This window comes from Chelonoidis abingdonii, chromosome 4 (genome assembly GCF_003597395.2).
Source record: "Chelonoidis abingdonii isolate Lonesome George chromosome 4, CheloAbing_2.0, whole genome shotgun sequence".
NCBI lineage: Eukaryota > Metazoa > Chordata > Testudines > Testudinidae > Chelonoidis > Chelonoidis abingdonii.
Window position 1 is genome coordinate 71,178,154 of NC_133772.1, and position 16,935 is coordinate 71,195,088.

Sequence of the window (16,935 nt, forward strand, 5' to 3'; positions counted from 1 at the left end):
ATTGGGCCAAAAGAGAGAATTAAGAGAACCTCCCAACTCCCAGCATTCTTCCCATTTCATAGATGGGTAAACCTGTCTACACATAACACTATAGACTCATTGCACAATCACATTCCATTTTGCAAGACACTTTTCATAGTAGGACATGTTTTTTTTCCTCACGCTTAAGAAGGCTGAACCTTTTTTTTGCTCAGACTTTCAAGGGAAAAACAAATCACCTTCAGCTGGAGACCAAGCCTGAAAAATTTCAGGATAAAAAAAGTGAAAGCTTCAAAAATTATAGCTAGCTGAAAATGGAGAGAGGGGAGGTTAGAAGGGAAAACAAGTTATGCAAATATAACTCTGGTCTGCTGCTCCTGCTGTTCATGACTCAGATGAAATATTATAGAAAGGTAATGAGACAATGTGTTCTGGGAGTGTGGTTTTTTTTATTATTTGTTCAGTAGTTCGCCACTTGTTTTAGCATTATAGGCTCAATAAACTGTGATCATATGGGCATGTTAGTGTCCAAAGCAGGGGACTTGGAATTGGTAGTCCTACATTCTGTTCCCAGCACACAGACTAACTCAGTATGACCTAGGATGGAGCTGTGTGCCTCCTTCCCATCTGTAACATAGGCATGATAATTTTTCCTACCTTGCAGCGTTGTTGAGACCTAATTAATCTGTCCAGTCTGTGACTTCCTCTAATATTTTGCACTTCTCCAGTGCCTTCTATGTTCATAATAAAAAAAGCCTTATTATAACGCAGTCTTTAACACTTTCCAGTTTTGCATTTTCCTCCTATAAATGTGTATATGGCTTCTTATAAAATGTGGGTGGGGGGAGTGGGAACCAAGATGGGAATGACTTAGTTGGACAAATACAAAACATCTGAAGTGCTATCTCGTGTGAGAAGGTGTGGGGATATTGCTGCTGGAGAGATCAGGGGAAGGAACGTTTTGTAAAAGATGGGATGATTTGCTGGAGAAGGAAGTGTGCTTGGCCCACAGAGACTTAGGAGGCTATTCCTACAACAGAGGTGAGTGGCATGCAAGAAGGCAGGGAGTCAGTAAAACTGAAATGAGAACAATTTTTTTTAATAGTGGCTGGCAGTACTGATGAGCTGATACTCTAAAGGAAAAAAATCCCAAACATAAAAATACCCTTGAGAAATGCGAGAAGGAAAGTGCCACTGTCACTTTCCTTATCAGAAGCCAATGTAAGGAAAAAGCACTATTTTAACAATATCACCAAATTTTTTTTAAAGCATGTTTCTTCCCATCTCCCTTTCCTTCTTTACCTACGAAAAACTCTTTCCTTTTATTCAAGACTTGAGCATAAAAAGGGTCATGTTGATATTCCTGGCACAGAGAGGGTTCAGTGTGTGGGCAACCTGCAAACGCACCTTTGATCAGAGAGAAGCCTGGAGAGGCTGGTTTAGAGTCTTCCTGCTGGACTAAATGAAACATTGTGATCTAATGCTCTTCTTGAATACGGGAGGAGAAAAGACTTGAGGCATAGTCACTTGGGTGCTGCTTCTGTGATAATGCTGCTGTTAGTGTGCCAAGGGGTGCGTTATTTTTCACTATAGACAGGGCTTAAATTCTCAGATTATTTCCGTGAGTCCCCCATGCCCCCCGTCCCCTCATTTGGGGCTTCATTTGAGGGGTGGGGGTCTTGGGGCTTCTGTCTTGCAGGACAGGGAGGGCATTGGGCTTTGAAAATATTTACCAGCGCTCGTCTCCAGATGGCTACAGCGGACTAATAAGGTTAATTTGTGTGGGGGTTATTGTGCCGTTGGAGATTTAAAGCAGCTGCATTCTTTCCACACTTGGGATGGCTGCTTCCTCTGCAGATTTATTGCCTGGATTGTCTCCAGATTGTGTGCGTTGTCATGACAATCTGCTTTTGGAAGTGACAGGTTGGACCCAAGAGAAGAAAAGAGCCATATTTCGTGAGGATGTTACTTTGTCTTTCTTTGCTCCTCTGGAAAAGTGAGATTAAGGGGAGGGTTAAACAAAGTCATTCTGTCTTATTCTGTACACAAGTGAGTCCCCCTAGAGAGAAACCATACTCTCACTGTACACTGTGATTTCACTGTAACCAGAATAGCAATTGGAATAGTATAGTGCACTACAGAACAATTAGGTGCTTTTACAGTTCCAAAGAGCAATGGAATTAGAGCACAGAACTGGAAGTAGGGAATTCCTGAATTCAAATCTTGACTCTGACAGACTTCATTGGACAAATCAGCATAGCCCTATTTCCACATCTGTAAATGACAGAATGCTTGCTTACCTGCCTGTCACAGATGTGGAGATATAAAGTGTGGAATGGGCCAAATAGTCTACGGGAACATAAATGAAGAGTCACTATCTCCAAATTCACTGTTATGTTTACACTAGACTTCAGATTAGACTAGATTAAATAATTCATTTATATGAATTTAATCTAAAGTACTTAGAACATTTATAAAAGCTGGTTTGGGAAAACTCTGCACAGTTGCTGTGAAAGTAAAGAACAGATATCTGTAGCCAAGATCAATGGTGCATGGAGTGTCCGCACTAGCCTTTACGAAGCAGGAAGTACCTTGATTTAAATGACAAACAGTTAACTTGTGTATATTAAAAAAAAAAAAAAAAATGTAGTGAGGACAAGCCCCAGGGGTGAAATTCCTCATTCTGCAAGGGGCCAGCATAAAGCTTATGTATCACTTAAGTAAGTCCCACTTAAACTTTTTTTGTTTTTTTTGTTTTTAAAAAGGATTTAAGGGAGACTTAAGTAGTACATGGAGACTCCTGCTGGCCCTTTGCACATTCACCCATACATATATATTTTGTTGCTCATCATGGTATGCCTTTTTATATACCTCAGTATACCTTTGTGCAGCCATATATACTTCCTTTAAACAAATAGATGATAGACAAGAAATCAGACTATTTTTTTGAAGTGCTGGGGTTGTAAATTAAGTTTTCCCAGGCTGTAGTATTCATGCATAGAAAATTTAGACTTAACCAGGAGTGTCCAACATGCTCAGGTTTTCTCTACACACATCTCCTGGTGAGCAATTCTCATGAGTTATTTTGACTCATGTATCAGAGTCATATTTCCCCTGGTAGTCCTTATAAGAGGAATAACCATCTTTCATTTCTAAGGCAGTCCTCTTTCATTGTACAAGAGATCTAATTAGCATGATGTGTGTTGTGGAATTGTGCTACAAAGTATACTGTAGAAATTTTCTCCCAGTAGCCTTGTCATAATATTGAATGTATTGTACTTTATATTACATACTGAAGGTGATGTCTGTAGTACTGTGCATGAGATTATCCCTGTGTACTTCTTCCCATCTGAGCATGTCCATTGAGATTTAGTAAACATAATTAAGCTTCATAACAACCCTAGGTCCCACCCCATCAGGTAGGTTTATCCCAGGGGTGAGCAGACTACAGCCCAAGGGCTGCATCCAGCCCTCCAGACATTTTAATCTAGCCCTCGAGCTCCCACTGGGGAGCAGGATCTGGGGCTTCCCCCGTTCCGGTGCTCCAGTTGGAGAGCGGGGTCAGGGGCTTGCCCCACTTCGCACAGCTGCTGGAAGTAGCAGCGTGTCCCCTGCACTCCTCTGACTCCTATGCATAGGGACAGCCAGGGGACTCTGCATGCTGCCCCTGCCCCAAGCGCCACCTCTGCAGCTCCCATTGGCCAGGAACTGTGACCACTGCGAGCTGCAGGGATGGCACCTTCAGATAGGGCAGCATGCAAAGCCACCTGGCCACACCTCTGCGTAGGAGCCGGAGGGAGGAGATGTTGCTGCTTCTGGGAGCTGCTTGAGGTAAGCGCTGCATGGAGTGTGCACTTCTGCCCCCCTCCTGCACCCCTGCCCCCTGGCCCAGCCCTCCGAGCCCCTCGGTCCCAGCCCAGAGCATCCTTCTGCACCCCCAACCCCTCGTCCCCAGCCCCACCACCGAGCCCGCACCCCTAGCCAGAGCCCTCACTTCATCCCGCACCCCAATCCAATTTTATGACCCGCCATACAATTTCCATATCCAGATGTGGCCCTCTGGCCAAAAAGTTTACTCACCCCTGTATTATCCCATTTAATAGATTAGGAAACTGAGGCACAAAGAATTTGAGTGAATTGCTCAAGACTACAATTTGTGGTAGTCAGGAGTAGAAGTCAGCCGATACTTCATAAGGATGTTGTGAGACTTAATGGCTGTTTGTAAACTGCTTTGAAGTGTTCTGCTACAATGTGCTGTAGAGGTATGAATGATCATGTTACCTTCCTTTCTGCCTGCTCTTTGGGTATCCTGACACCTTCCTTAACTTAACTCCTCCCCTGAACTTCAAAGTCCAGTCATTGCTGAAAGAATCCAACAGTGTGTCCATTGGACTGTCAAATACTCTTCTCCGTGATGGAGTAAAGGCCCTTTCGTTGGGGGATGGTCACTGTCAGTGAAATGTAACCAACCCCTTAGTGAAGATCTTATTACTCTAGTACTGGTAGGATTTCAAAATGAACCTTGTGGTAAGTAACAACTTTGTTAGGTCTTTGTATGCAGTTTGAAGTGAACCTAAAGGTGTGGGGTTACCAAGTTTTAATTCCCACCTGGATGGTGGGTGGATGTGTGTGGGGGGGACGGGAGGGGGAGAGAAACTCCTAGATTCCATTGTAGAAATAGGACAAGGGTTAATTTGTCTTTCTGTAGGCAAGTGTTTTCTCCCTCTGTAAACGAATGCTGCACATTTATAAGGCTTTCAAATCACGGATGAAGCAGCAATTTAAAATATCTAAAACATTTTGGTTTAAAAGCAAGTCAAATGATTTTGTATTCATTCATGACAGTAATTTTTTGCCGATCTTGTAGCTGCCATGGTAATCTTTAGAGCTGTTCCTTTAATCTCTACCTATTAATGCTTCTCTCTGTGGCTTCTCTGTACATTTCAATACTGTAATAGGCTGGGTGAATCTGTGACCAGGTTACTAGAGGTTCTGGAGTGAAGTATTAGTCCCGACATGTCTGAATTGTAGATGGAATTAGAATGAACATCTAATCAATCTGTCTACAGCTAATGCAGAATTGTTCTTTATAGGATATTATTCTGGTAGTTTTGTTTCAGTCTAGTTTTAACAGTTCTAAGCACTGGGACTTCTTCTATCCCACTGCCAAAAATATGTCACTGTCAGGAAATTTTCTTGGATATTATGCCTAAAGTTTCCTTTTCTTCATTTTCTCCTATTACTGTAACATCTACACCATATATCAAACTAATAAAGGGTCACCACCATTTATAACATCTGTTCTGTGGACACTCCTGGAGCCTTAACGTTCTACCTGCCTTGCAGGGGATTTTCTGTTTAAACAAAGACTCTTCCCACAGAGCAGGCGGGCTAGTCAGGCTCTAGGTCTGCAAGTTCAAATTATGCAATTATTCCCTTCATCAAGAATTATTTTTGCACGTTCTTCCTTTCTTTGTAACTGCTCAAATGTTTGTATGTTTTTCTTTCTGGTATCTTGGCCCTTTCTGAATCAATTTAGTCTTCCTCCATGGGCCTCCCTTTTCCCTTGATATATTTAAAAGCCTTTCTTATTCCATTTAACCCAGTGGTTCTCAAACTTCTGTACTGGTGACCCCTTTCACATTGCAAGCCTCTGTGAACGACCCTCTCATGAACATTAAAAACACTTTTTTACATATTTAACACCATTATAAATGCTGGAGGCAAAGTAGGGTTTGGGTTGGAGACTGACAGCTCACTAACCCCATGTAATAACCTCACGACCCCCTGAGAGGTCCCGAGCCCCAGTTTGAGAACCCGTGATTTAACCCCTTTGGCTAGCACAAACTCATTTTTGCTTTTACACTGCTCTTATCTCTTCCTGCAAGCCTGAACTAACTCTGAATGATGCTTTAGCAGTATAGAGTGCTGGTAATATCCCCACAACTCTAGCCATGCTGTTATTAGTTTAACGGTAGCATTGTTGTACAATTGCGGGCTGGGTGGTCTGAAAACCTCATTAATTGTTGGTTCAGGGAGCCTACTACTATGTATTCAGGTCTTTCTACTTACGTCATACATTTGTCGGTGATACGAGTTGCTACTTATCCAGCAAAGTTCTGCTCAGATTCAACATCTAGTTTGCAGTGAAAGCACTTCTGTTTGTAAACAAGTTTTCTAGCTGTTTAAGACTAAGGTAAAAGGGCTGCAGTGACTTACCCAAATTTGTATTAGGTTAGCAGCAAAGCTGCAATAATAATCAGGGATCCTTGTTCTATCCAATAGATGACACATCCTGTCAAAGATGAGACATAACAGAATCACACATTTATGCTCGAAATTTAGTTGGCCACATAATCCTATCATGGCCACATACAGATAGGTACATTCTTAAGTTTGTATATTTCCCGAGCATTTCATTTGGGATCTTAAAGACTTCATTTTGTGAAATAAATATTTGGAAGCATATCAACTGACTCTTTACTAAAGAGGGTGAGATGTATCTGCCTCCCACTGCCAAAAGCCTAACGAGTGCCAAAAATTGAAATCTGACCCAGCTGCCAAAATCCCTAGTGAAATCTTCGCACTCTGTGGTTGTGCACTGTCGATACAAACGTCTGCAGCACACTGAAAACTGAACGTTTTGGAGCTGTGTGAAATAGGCTGAGTTCAGGCTCAGTAATGCAAGGAAATCTAGAATGACTACTGAAGACCTAGGTGCCACAGGGATTGTGGGGCCTTGCTTGCCATCTCTTAGGGAAATGTGGGTGCATCCCAAAGATTAACTTGCTCTTCAGAAATGTCTTGGAGCCAGGGAATAAGTCATCCCAGGCAGTGGGGGGATTTTGCAGAATTCCAAGAAAGGATTGATCTCTGTGCTTGTGACAGTATAAAAATTGAAGGGGAAATATTTGGGGAACCTGTGGGGATTTCCCCTTTGTTTCCTGAGACACTTGATACCATAAATATTCCCGCTGACTGGAGTGGCTCACAGTAGCAGGCTCTAGGTCCAGCTGAGAGACTTTGCAGGATCAGGCTCAAACTCAGAGTGGATGCCAAAGCTGTCTGCCAAATGGAGCAGACATACCCTGATTTGCAATGAAATACTCTAATATTTAATTTATTAAAGGCAAATAGCTCCCAGCACATCCCGCCCCATGTTAAGCCTGTAACTGATCCTCTACACGTGGCAAATGGAAAACCTTCTTAAATTCCCAATTCTATAGTATTGCTTAGTCTTCCCAAAGCCTTACAGCCTGAATCTGGCTGCTTCTGGCCGTGTACGTTTCCTTTTATTGAGTCTGTCTTTGACTCATTATTTACATAGGTTGTAAACTGAAACTTAACGTGCAATTACTGTTCGTTGGCTTAGTCTAAATGCAACCTACATCTGGAACTTAATAGTCAAAGGCAGACTAAATAAAAATCAGAAACTTAAGAACAGATACAAATAAAATGTTACTGAATGCTTAATTAAATAAAGGCTGCACTCGTGCATGTTTACTAGTTTCAAAACCCTTGCTTATAACAGCTGGTGCAGGAAAATAGCTTTCTCAAAGTTATGTCAGCTGTGAATAATTTTCTGGGTAATTTCACTGTCTTCCTCTACTTTCTCCCCCCTCGCTCCCCACAAAATGACTTATTTCAGGGGATTCTTGTGGAGGTAAAAAGCGAAATCATTTGCGCAGGAGCTAACAAGATAAGGAATGCTGTACTAGGCAGCACTAGAAGGCATTTCAGATGATTCCTGTGATGAGTTCATCTGTGAATTTATTATGTTGGCACAGTGCAGGTTCCTGTGGCTGTACCCGTAATTCGTGGTTTCTAAAACTGGTTCTTTAGCCACTTGGTTTGGACATCAGATAACTGCAGGTTCTTTATTATCAATTATCCAGTCTTGCTCCATCAGAAGAGGGGTGACTTACGGGTGTTGGCCTGAGAGAGGCTCTGATTTTAATCAGAGAGCCTCCTTACATAGAGGGATGTGTGCTTGGAATCACATCAGTGTCTCTTTGTGCTGCTATGTCTTGCAGTTCCCTCACCTTACAAAGGTGTGAGATTCTTTTGCTACCATAAGAATAAGCATGCAAACACTGAAAAATCCTTTTCTTTGTCATTTAACAGACCCAGTGTCTGCTGTGACCTTTCACATTCTGATAATCCTGTGGCACCTTATAGACTAACAGACGTTTTGGAGCATGAGCTTTCATGGGTGAATACCCACTTCGTTGGATGCATGTAGTGGAAATTTCCAGGGGCAGGTGTATATATATGCAAGCAGGAAGCAAGCTAGAGATAACGAGGTTAGTTCAGTCAGGGAGGATGAGGCCCTGTTCTAGCAGTTGTTCTCACCAGGAACTGCACACCACACCATAGTAACTCTAGCTCAGGAACCAAACCATGCAACAAACCTCGATGTCAGCTCTGCCCACATATCTACACCAGCGACACCATTACAGGACCTAACCAGATCAGCCACACCATCACCGGTTCATTCCACTGCAAGTGCACCCAATGTCTATAGCGCATCATACTGCCAGCGAATTCGCCTCTGCTATGTACATCAGCCACGGTGACAGTCTCTACGGAAAGATAAATGGACACAAATCAGATATAGATGACAATCATACAAAACTTAGGAGAGCACTTCAACCTCCTGGCACAAATAGCAAGCTTAAGGTGCCATCCTGCAGCAAAAAACTTCAGGACACTTCAAAGAGAAACTGCTGAGCTCGTTCATCTGCAATTTGAACACCATCGCTCAGGATTAAACAACGACTGAGAATGGCTTGCAACTACAAAACCAGTTTCTCCTCCCGTGGTGTTACTCAGCTGCTAGAACAGGGCCTTCCTCTGTAACTAACTAGATCGTTTGTCAGCGTGCTCTTTGCTTGCATATACATACTTGCCCCTGGAAATTTCCACTACATGCATCTGACGAAGTGGGTATTCACCCACGACAGCTAATGCTCCAAAACGTCTGTTAGTCTATAAGGTGTCACAGGATTCTTTGCTGCTTTTACAGATCCAGACAAACATGGCTACCCCTCTGATACTTAACATTCTGACAGAATGTTAGCCTGTGCCTGGTATAATGCCTTTTGTCTGGAACATATCAGTAGTCAAATGGCTATTAAACCTTTCTCTGCTAACAGCTTGAAATGTGTATGTGGTAGGTGACGTTATTGACATGAGTGGTGACCATATAGATCATTGTTGCAACCAGGGTCCTATGGTTGCATGAGGTTTTGTACAGAGTGGATCAAGTGGGGTGTCTATGGAAAGGTTGTAGTTTGCTGCTTATGATTATGCTGTCTGCATGTGTGTATCATTTTTGTATTTGAAGTTATGAATATTGGCTATGTACTTATATATCAATGTGTTTGATTCTAAGTAGCATCAGTGAAGCATTTGGTCAGCTCTTGAGAATGGGCACTTACTGAGAATAGTCCTATCAAGAAACACTTAACTAACAATGGACTTTGGGAGACACATCTGAGCTTACCTGGGAACGTTCAAACTAACATATAAACAATGGCGTCAGCCTGCAAAAAGCTGAATCCATGTGACTTGCCCAGCTGGCTACAAACTCCATGTTGTTGCTGTGATTTTGCACAGGAGAACAAGGGGTTTCTGCCCACAAGAGAGAATATAAAAGGCCCTGGAAACCCCTCCATTTTGTCTTCAGCTGGTTTAAGAGATGGCCTCTCCACCCCCAAGAGATTCCTGAAAGAAACTGGAACAAAGGACAGTTATTACGGGGGTGTGAGTGATTGCTGGACTCAGACTAGGAAGGAGTCCAGTCTGTGAAAGAAGCTTGTTGGAACATCTCTAAGAGTGAGATTTATCTGTATGCAGTTTTAGTCTATTAGGCTTAGACTTGCTTGTTTTGTTTCATTTTGCTTGGTAACTTACTTTGTTCTGTCTGTTATTTACTTGGCACCACTTAAATCCTACTTTTTATACTTAATAAAATCACTTTTGCTTATTACTGAACCCAGAGATAATGACTGTTACCTGGGGGAGCAAACAGCTGTGCATCTCTCTCTATTAGTGTTATAGAGCAGTGGTCTCCAAAGTGGGGTGTGCAAGAGGATCCTACGGGGTGCGCGGCAGGAGGAGCGCCGCCAGAGCAGCACCACTTGTTTATTTTTTTTTAGGCAGTTTGGCCGGGAGTCCGAGCGGCTTTTTTTTTCCTTCTCTGCCCTCCCTCCCTTCTTATACAGAGTAAAACAGATTTATTCGGGATTTAGGCTCCCAGAAGGACTCACTACTGGAAGCTGGGAAAGTCCCTGTTAATTGAGAAGCCCCTGGGCCAAGTGAAACTTAGTTTCTGTGAACTGCAGCGAGGCATGGCCCAATCTCATGTTCTGTGCTAAAGCCAACTGGTGTGTCTAGCTCAGCAAGAAAGGAGTGGATGGAAGCCTTTTCTGGCCGAGGGTATCCTAGCACATCTAGTGACAGTCTTGAGGGAGTTTCTGTGACCCAACCAGTCACAGGTGGGTGTGAGATTCATCAGTACATTCAGATACGCACGCTCCGTAGAGCTTGCATGTGTGCCTATTAGTTTGTTGTGTGTGTCTTCTTGACTAATACATAGCCATACTTCAACAGGCAGCTTTGCATATACACACAGGCTAATATATTATCATAATTAAGGCAAAGATTATGTCATGGAATCTGTGACTTCCAGCCACCTCTGTGACATTGGGGATCCTGCAGCAGGCCAGCCTGCACCGGTGGCAGAGGGACCCTGGAGCTGCTCAGTGCCCTTAGGTGAGGGGAACATCGGAGGGTCTCCCGCAGCTCTCCAGCCGCTGCTGCTGGCGGGGGCCCCCACACGGCTCTCCTGCTGCTGTGAGCAGTCAACTCCCACCACAGCTCCCAGCCGCCGCTGCTGCCACCCGCAGAGGGACCCCAGAGCTACTCAATGGCTGGGGGACCCCCCACAGCTCCCCAGATTCCGCTGCTGACAGGCTCTCCACACCCACCCCGCAGCTCCCAGTCCTGCAGGGTGTGGGGGATCTCTCCCAGCCACTTGGCAATGGGGTCCCTGCAGCTCCCAGCCACTGGGGAGGGCTTGGGTGGGAGGTGAACAGGGTGCTGGATCCTCCTCCGTCCCCATTTTGTCAGGGATATTTTTAATAAAAGTCAGGGACAGATCACTCCTTGCAGTGATATCCCATACAAAAATCATAAATAATCATAAATAAAAATATCCTATACAAAATCATAGCCTTAATTATAATACATATATCTGATGCATTGCATTTTCCTAACGAAACAAGTTTTTATATATATATATATATTTGAATGGTACAAAAGTAGGGTGAAAATTGAAAAAAAATGAATAACTTTTGTAAAACCCGGGAATTTTTTTGGTAAAAATCGGTTTAAACTGAAAACGAAGGAGCTTATGGGATATACAGCTTTTTCACCTAGCTCACCTGTTCAGATCCACTTCTGGTGAGTGGTGAATGAAAGCAATTTTCATTCAATGATGGCTCATTTGGTGTAAAATCAGTTCTTACAGTAGTGTCCCTGTGGGTGCTCCGCTCTGGGTGCACTTGTGATTTTTCATGGCAGTGTCCATTCAGTCTGTGCATGCGTGTTACTCCGCCTCATGCTGTATGCCATTGCCATACAGCAACCCTCCAAGCCACATATGATAATCTTGATAATCTTCAGAAGCTCGAGAGCCAGGAATGCCTGCTGGGGCTCAGGGTTTCAGCCTCACAGGAGGCGCCTGCTGGGACTCGAGGCTTCAACCCTGCAGTGGGCTGGTGGGACTAGGGGCTTCTGCCCTGGTGGAGGTGCCTGCTGGGGCTCAGGGCTGAAACGCCAGCAGGTGCCTCTGTGGGGCAGAAGCACCAAGCCCTGGCAGGCACCTCCTGTGGGGCAGAAGCCTCTAATCTCACCACCCCACCACTGGGCAGAAGCCTGAAACCTCCCTCTCCCTCCTTCCACCGTCTGGTGGGGGAAGGGGTAGGCTCTAAGAGCCTAACTTTAACTGTAAAGGGTCGCAGTTTGGCCACCCTTGCTATCTAGCACTGACTAATTGTTCTCAGTTCCTTCTCGGCTGCCTTGGCTTGAGACAGAGGCTTAGCTAGTTGTCTGAGTTGAGTTTTTTGCCTCAACTGTGCTGCCTTAGCTTTTGTAGTTAGTGTATTATAGTACTTAGTAATGGTTAGTTTTTATATATATATAAAATATATATATTTTACAAAAATAAAAAGGGTTTTTTGTGGTGTGTGTGTTCATCTATATGAACACAAAAAATAAAAATTTGAGAGAGAGAGAGAGAGAGAGAGAACGTTTCTCCCCCCCCATACCTCCACAGGAGTTGGGTTTTGCTATCCCTGCTGGACTTGTTCTGTAGACAGATTTAATTCCTTGGGCTGTTAGTTTAGGCCTTTTCTCAGCACTAAATGTACCGAAAATGAAATATTGTCAATGGCTTTTAATCTATTCAGTGTCGAAAATGATTTGCATTAGTGCATTATGGACCTTTTTTTCAGGTGCAGTGATCAATTTTGCAGCCAGTGCTGAAATAATCATACTATTTTTGTAACTGGCTTAAGGACAGGGGATAGTAACCTTGTACCCACTTAGGTATTGATACTTCTTCTTTAGATTAATGGGTAATCATGGGAGCTGGGGATTCATACTGTAAATGGTATATTTCTTTTCAGGCAGAAGTAAAATATAAATTCAGACAATTCTTTCTAGATATTTTAACTTCATCTCATTAGTGAAACTTATACATAATTTACAGTTTGATGAAGATGTGATTACATGTAATTCCAGTTTCCGGAACCAGGTGGTCAGATGTCAAAGGCTTGTCTTCCTATGGTTTAAAATAAAAGAATTTTTCCCATCATCCTCATGATTCATTAAGTTCTCTGTTGCATTGTCATGGATAAAATGATTCCTACGAGGTGCCCTTTCAGGATCTACAACAGTGTGAAGGTATTTGAAATGTATCAGAGTCCTGGCTCATTAAACTGCAGTAACTTTTCTTGGGGGTCGTTATAATTTGATTGCAAAAATGACTCCTGTTGGAGAGCAGTAAGCACATGCCTTAGTCTTTATATTATCTTTGGAATGAGTCCAGCTATTGAAGGCACAAATAAGGTTAATTTTGATTTGCTATAGAACAGAGCTGATTCCAGGAAGGCAGAACAGAGCATCTTGAGCTAGATGATCCCTGTAGAATTATAAGAGCACAGTGTTTGCATATATATAAATCGTGATTGCTGTTTCGCATGTCTTCGTCGTCAGTGCTTCAAAAATCCACTTGCTGTTGGCAAGAGGGGTATGTCCATGGGGGCAGCTCAGCCATCATTTCCAAGACTCCATTTAAAAAAAGAATGTACTTCTCTTATGATTACAACAATAATGCTTCAAAAGTGAGCCAGTTTGGTATCTTGCTGAGTCCAGACAGAGAGCTTCATTGCTTTTTCTGCTGCTCATATTTTCATCACACAGCAGCAGAGTGAAATTTTATGCACTTGATTTTTCTACTGACTATCAGAAACCAGTGGGCAGCGGTACAACTCTCAAGAATCCTGTCAAATTTAGTCAACTGATGGGGATCCAAAAAAGGGGAAGCTGGGAAAAGAGTTTAGTCCTGGTTTAAACTCTACGTTGTCCTGGTTCAGTTAAAGTTGTGATTTGATACAGACACACGCTGAGTTGATAGAACCAATTTTAAGCAGATACATGGTCCACAGCTCGCACCAGTTTAACTAAACTGATTTTAAATTAAAGCTGATGCAGTTTCTGTGTAGACAGTGGAGTTGTGCTGCTTTGACTGTATTGGTAGAGTTAAAGTGCTATGGCTCTCTGATGATATGGATGCAGTTCTACTGTTAAAGTTTCCTTGTATCAGTAGAGCTTATTCCCATAAGGGAATGGGGGAAATGAGCTATACTGATATAATGACATGCAGGAAATGTAGATGTAACTACTCGCAGGAAGTGGCAGGATGTACTGGTGTAACTATCTCGGTTAAAAACAAACAAAACCTCACTCTCCTAACCCAAGATAGTTATTCCAGTATGCAAAATGTATGTTGACTAGTCTTTAAACAGTGACTTACCTCTTCACTCCCCCCTGCACCTTCTGAATTCTCCTCCGAGTCAGGTTAGCAGTAATGTTTAGCTTTCTTCAGCTGAAGCAAATAGGATTTTAGGATTAGTCTTTTTACATGCAGGTAAAGTTAAGTTCTTAATTTACTATACCAATGTTTTCTGTTCTGAGGAGCAGAAGTAACTGTGGGGGTGATTCTAAAACCAGAGCCAGTGCCAGGGAAAGGTATTTCATACAGCCTCATCTGAAACTAGCAGATGTAACTCAATAACCAAACAAATTCTTATTAACAACGACAAAAAAAGTTTGATCCCAGACTTAGGTTCTGCCAGGATTCATCCTCATTCAAGTATTTACTGCAAAGCTATAAATCTGTCAAAGATGGGGCTTATCAAGTCTTAGCTCTCTTCTTTGCCTCTTCCATTTAATTTGGGCTGCTCCTGCAATGCATTTTGGACCCCCTTCCCCCCCCCCCCCCACACACACACAGGGGAGCAGCACACCAGACTTTCCCAGTGGCTACTGAACATAATGGATAAGGAGCACTGAGTCCTTGGATCTGTGTGGGGTGTTCCCTGGCTTGCAAAGGCAACTCATACTCCCGTGTCACGTTACCAGATAGTCTATGCTATTTAGTATGAAGAATTGTATTAAAAAAACCAAAATACATATTTATGAAGGATGTTAAAAACATAAAGCAATTATATGGCTTGCAATTAAATAAATATCAACATGAAATGGGAATTAGAAACTAAATAATTAATTTTCCATTTATTTTGAGTCTCTAAACAGTAAAACCTGGAGAGCAAAGAGAGAGAGGAGTGTAGGTGGTTTAAAGAAGCAGTTCTTTTTGTCTCAAGAGATCTGTGATCAAACAAGACTGAGGTCACAATGTATATGTTGTATTTTCCTGTTTGGGGAAGGGCTGCGTGGGTGCGAGGCAGTGTGTGTGGAAATCCACATTATACAGTAGCCCTGCTGTCCGTTTGGAGTATCTTTGCTCAAAATGGGCCAAGAATTGGCATATGATAGCAATATAGTGTAGTGCATTGAGCATAAAAAAGTCTAGGGTATATAGGACCTCCTGGGTTCTACACCTGTTTCTGCCACTCATATTAAATTACGTCCTTCTAGGGTGTTGGGAGGATTTCATATTGCTTTACAATCATATTTGAATATAAATTTTGCATGTTGCATGACATGCACCTACAGATCTGTGTGGGGACTAGTTCTGGATTAGAAGAGGAGGATGTAGTTCAGAAATGAGTTCTGGAGGAGAAGTTTGAACAGTTGCTGGTCATGTTATCCCTAGCTTATGGCAGTGCCATCAGCACTATATCTCAATGAACACAAAACAAGCTTCTAAAAAAGGCAGAAATACACTAAGGCAGCATTTCCCAGACTTGGGACGCCGCTGAGCTGGGCCAGTTTATTTACGTGCCCCATCGGCAGGGGTCCGGCCAATTGCGGCTCCCACAGGCTGCGGTTCACTGTTCCAGGCCAAGGGGAGCTGCTTGAAGCGGCACGAGCTGAGGGATGTACTGGTTGCCGCTTCCAGCAGCCCCCATTGGCCTGGAGCAGCGAACCATGACCAGTGGGAGCCGCAGTCGGCTGGACCTGCGGACACGGCAGGTAAACAAAGTGGCCCGGCCCACCTGGGGCTTTCCCTGCATGAGCAGCATGCCAAGTTTGGGAAACACTGCACTAAGGGATTTGAGATGGTGCCTTTGGCAGATGTTAGGAATGCACTGAGCTCTGCTGAACCTATAGAGAATCAAACTTGTTTATACCAGATAGTTCAACTTTATTTGTAGATCATTGTTTCCTTGAACCTTGTAGATGCTGAGTAACTAGTTAACATCAGCCTCTTTTTAGAGGTTGTCCAAGAGACCAATGTCAGGCCCTCCTGAAACATAGGTTGTGGAAAAACCTGTTGGACTGGTCTTGCAGTTTGTCACACTTAGGCTCATCCTGACCTGTTATGATGGAGAGGTCTAGAGCTGATCATTTTCTCTAGAGAACCCTCTCCAAGCCCATGAGAATTTGACCACTTAAAGCTGCCAGTGTTCATGTCCCCGTTAACTGTAGTTGTCATAGAGGGCAGGACTGTTTCTGAAATAAAGGCCTTGGCTGAAGCTTAAAGGTTTCAGGGATAGAGGACTGTACCTGGAATGGAATGGGGAACCAGTGTAAAGTATGGGGCACCAGTGATGCTAGAAGCCCCAGAACTAGGGGTGCTTCAGGAAAAAGATACAGGGCCCACTGTAGGGGAAGAAAGAGAACTGCAGAGACTCACTTGCAGGCAAGTTTAATTTGTTTATTTTTCACTCACTCCAGGATATTCTCATGAAGTGGCATTATTGGGAATTTCTGTCTGTTGTGCAAAGAAGGTTTATTAAACTGGTCATGCAGCTAAATATGTGAAAAGGTAGAAGAGTGTATGACTTAATGAAAGGGAATAATGTGGAGAAAGTTAGACACTTTAGCCTAATAGTGAACTCTGATTGGATAGTTGAGCCCAAGATGGAGAACAGCAAGAACAGACACTGAAGGCCAGTGAAAGATTCCAAACCAGAGTCTTCAGCTCCATTGGAAGTTGATTCCGATATCCCATTGGAACTGATTCAGTCTGGAGGAGACTTGGTGGATTGGACTGAAGGATCAGAGCTAACCTCAGTGGACCAGAGCAGTTTATAGCAGACTGTGCAAGCTGATAGGGAGGCTCTGCACCAGTCTGACCACTGCAGAATTAGATTGGATTTGGGAGCGGTAAGTAGAGTTTTGCTTGAAGCAAGAATTTTGAGGTTCCAGCAAGCCAGCCAGTGAGTAACAGAATCTGGGTTCTGCTATACCTTGCATATGGGT

At 43.2% G+C, this 16,935-nt stretch overlaps 2 protein-coding genes across 4 annotated transcripts in view; both read left to right on the forward strand.

Annotated features, from left to right (window-relative positions):
- The window catches only part of TRIM44 (tripartite motif containing 44), a 547,049-nt gene that overhangs the window by 282,588 nt on the left and 247,526 nt on the right, over nucleotides 1-16,935 (forward strand). The gene's annotated exons all lie outside the window — the stretch shown is intronic.
- The window catches only part of LDLRAD3 (low density lipoprotein receptor class A domain containing 3), a 178,273-nt gene that overhangs the window by 85,918 nt on the left and 75,420 nt on the right, over nucleotides 1-16,935 (forward strand). The window lies entirely within an intron of this gene.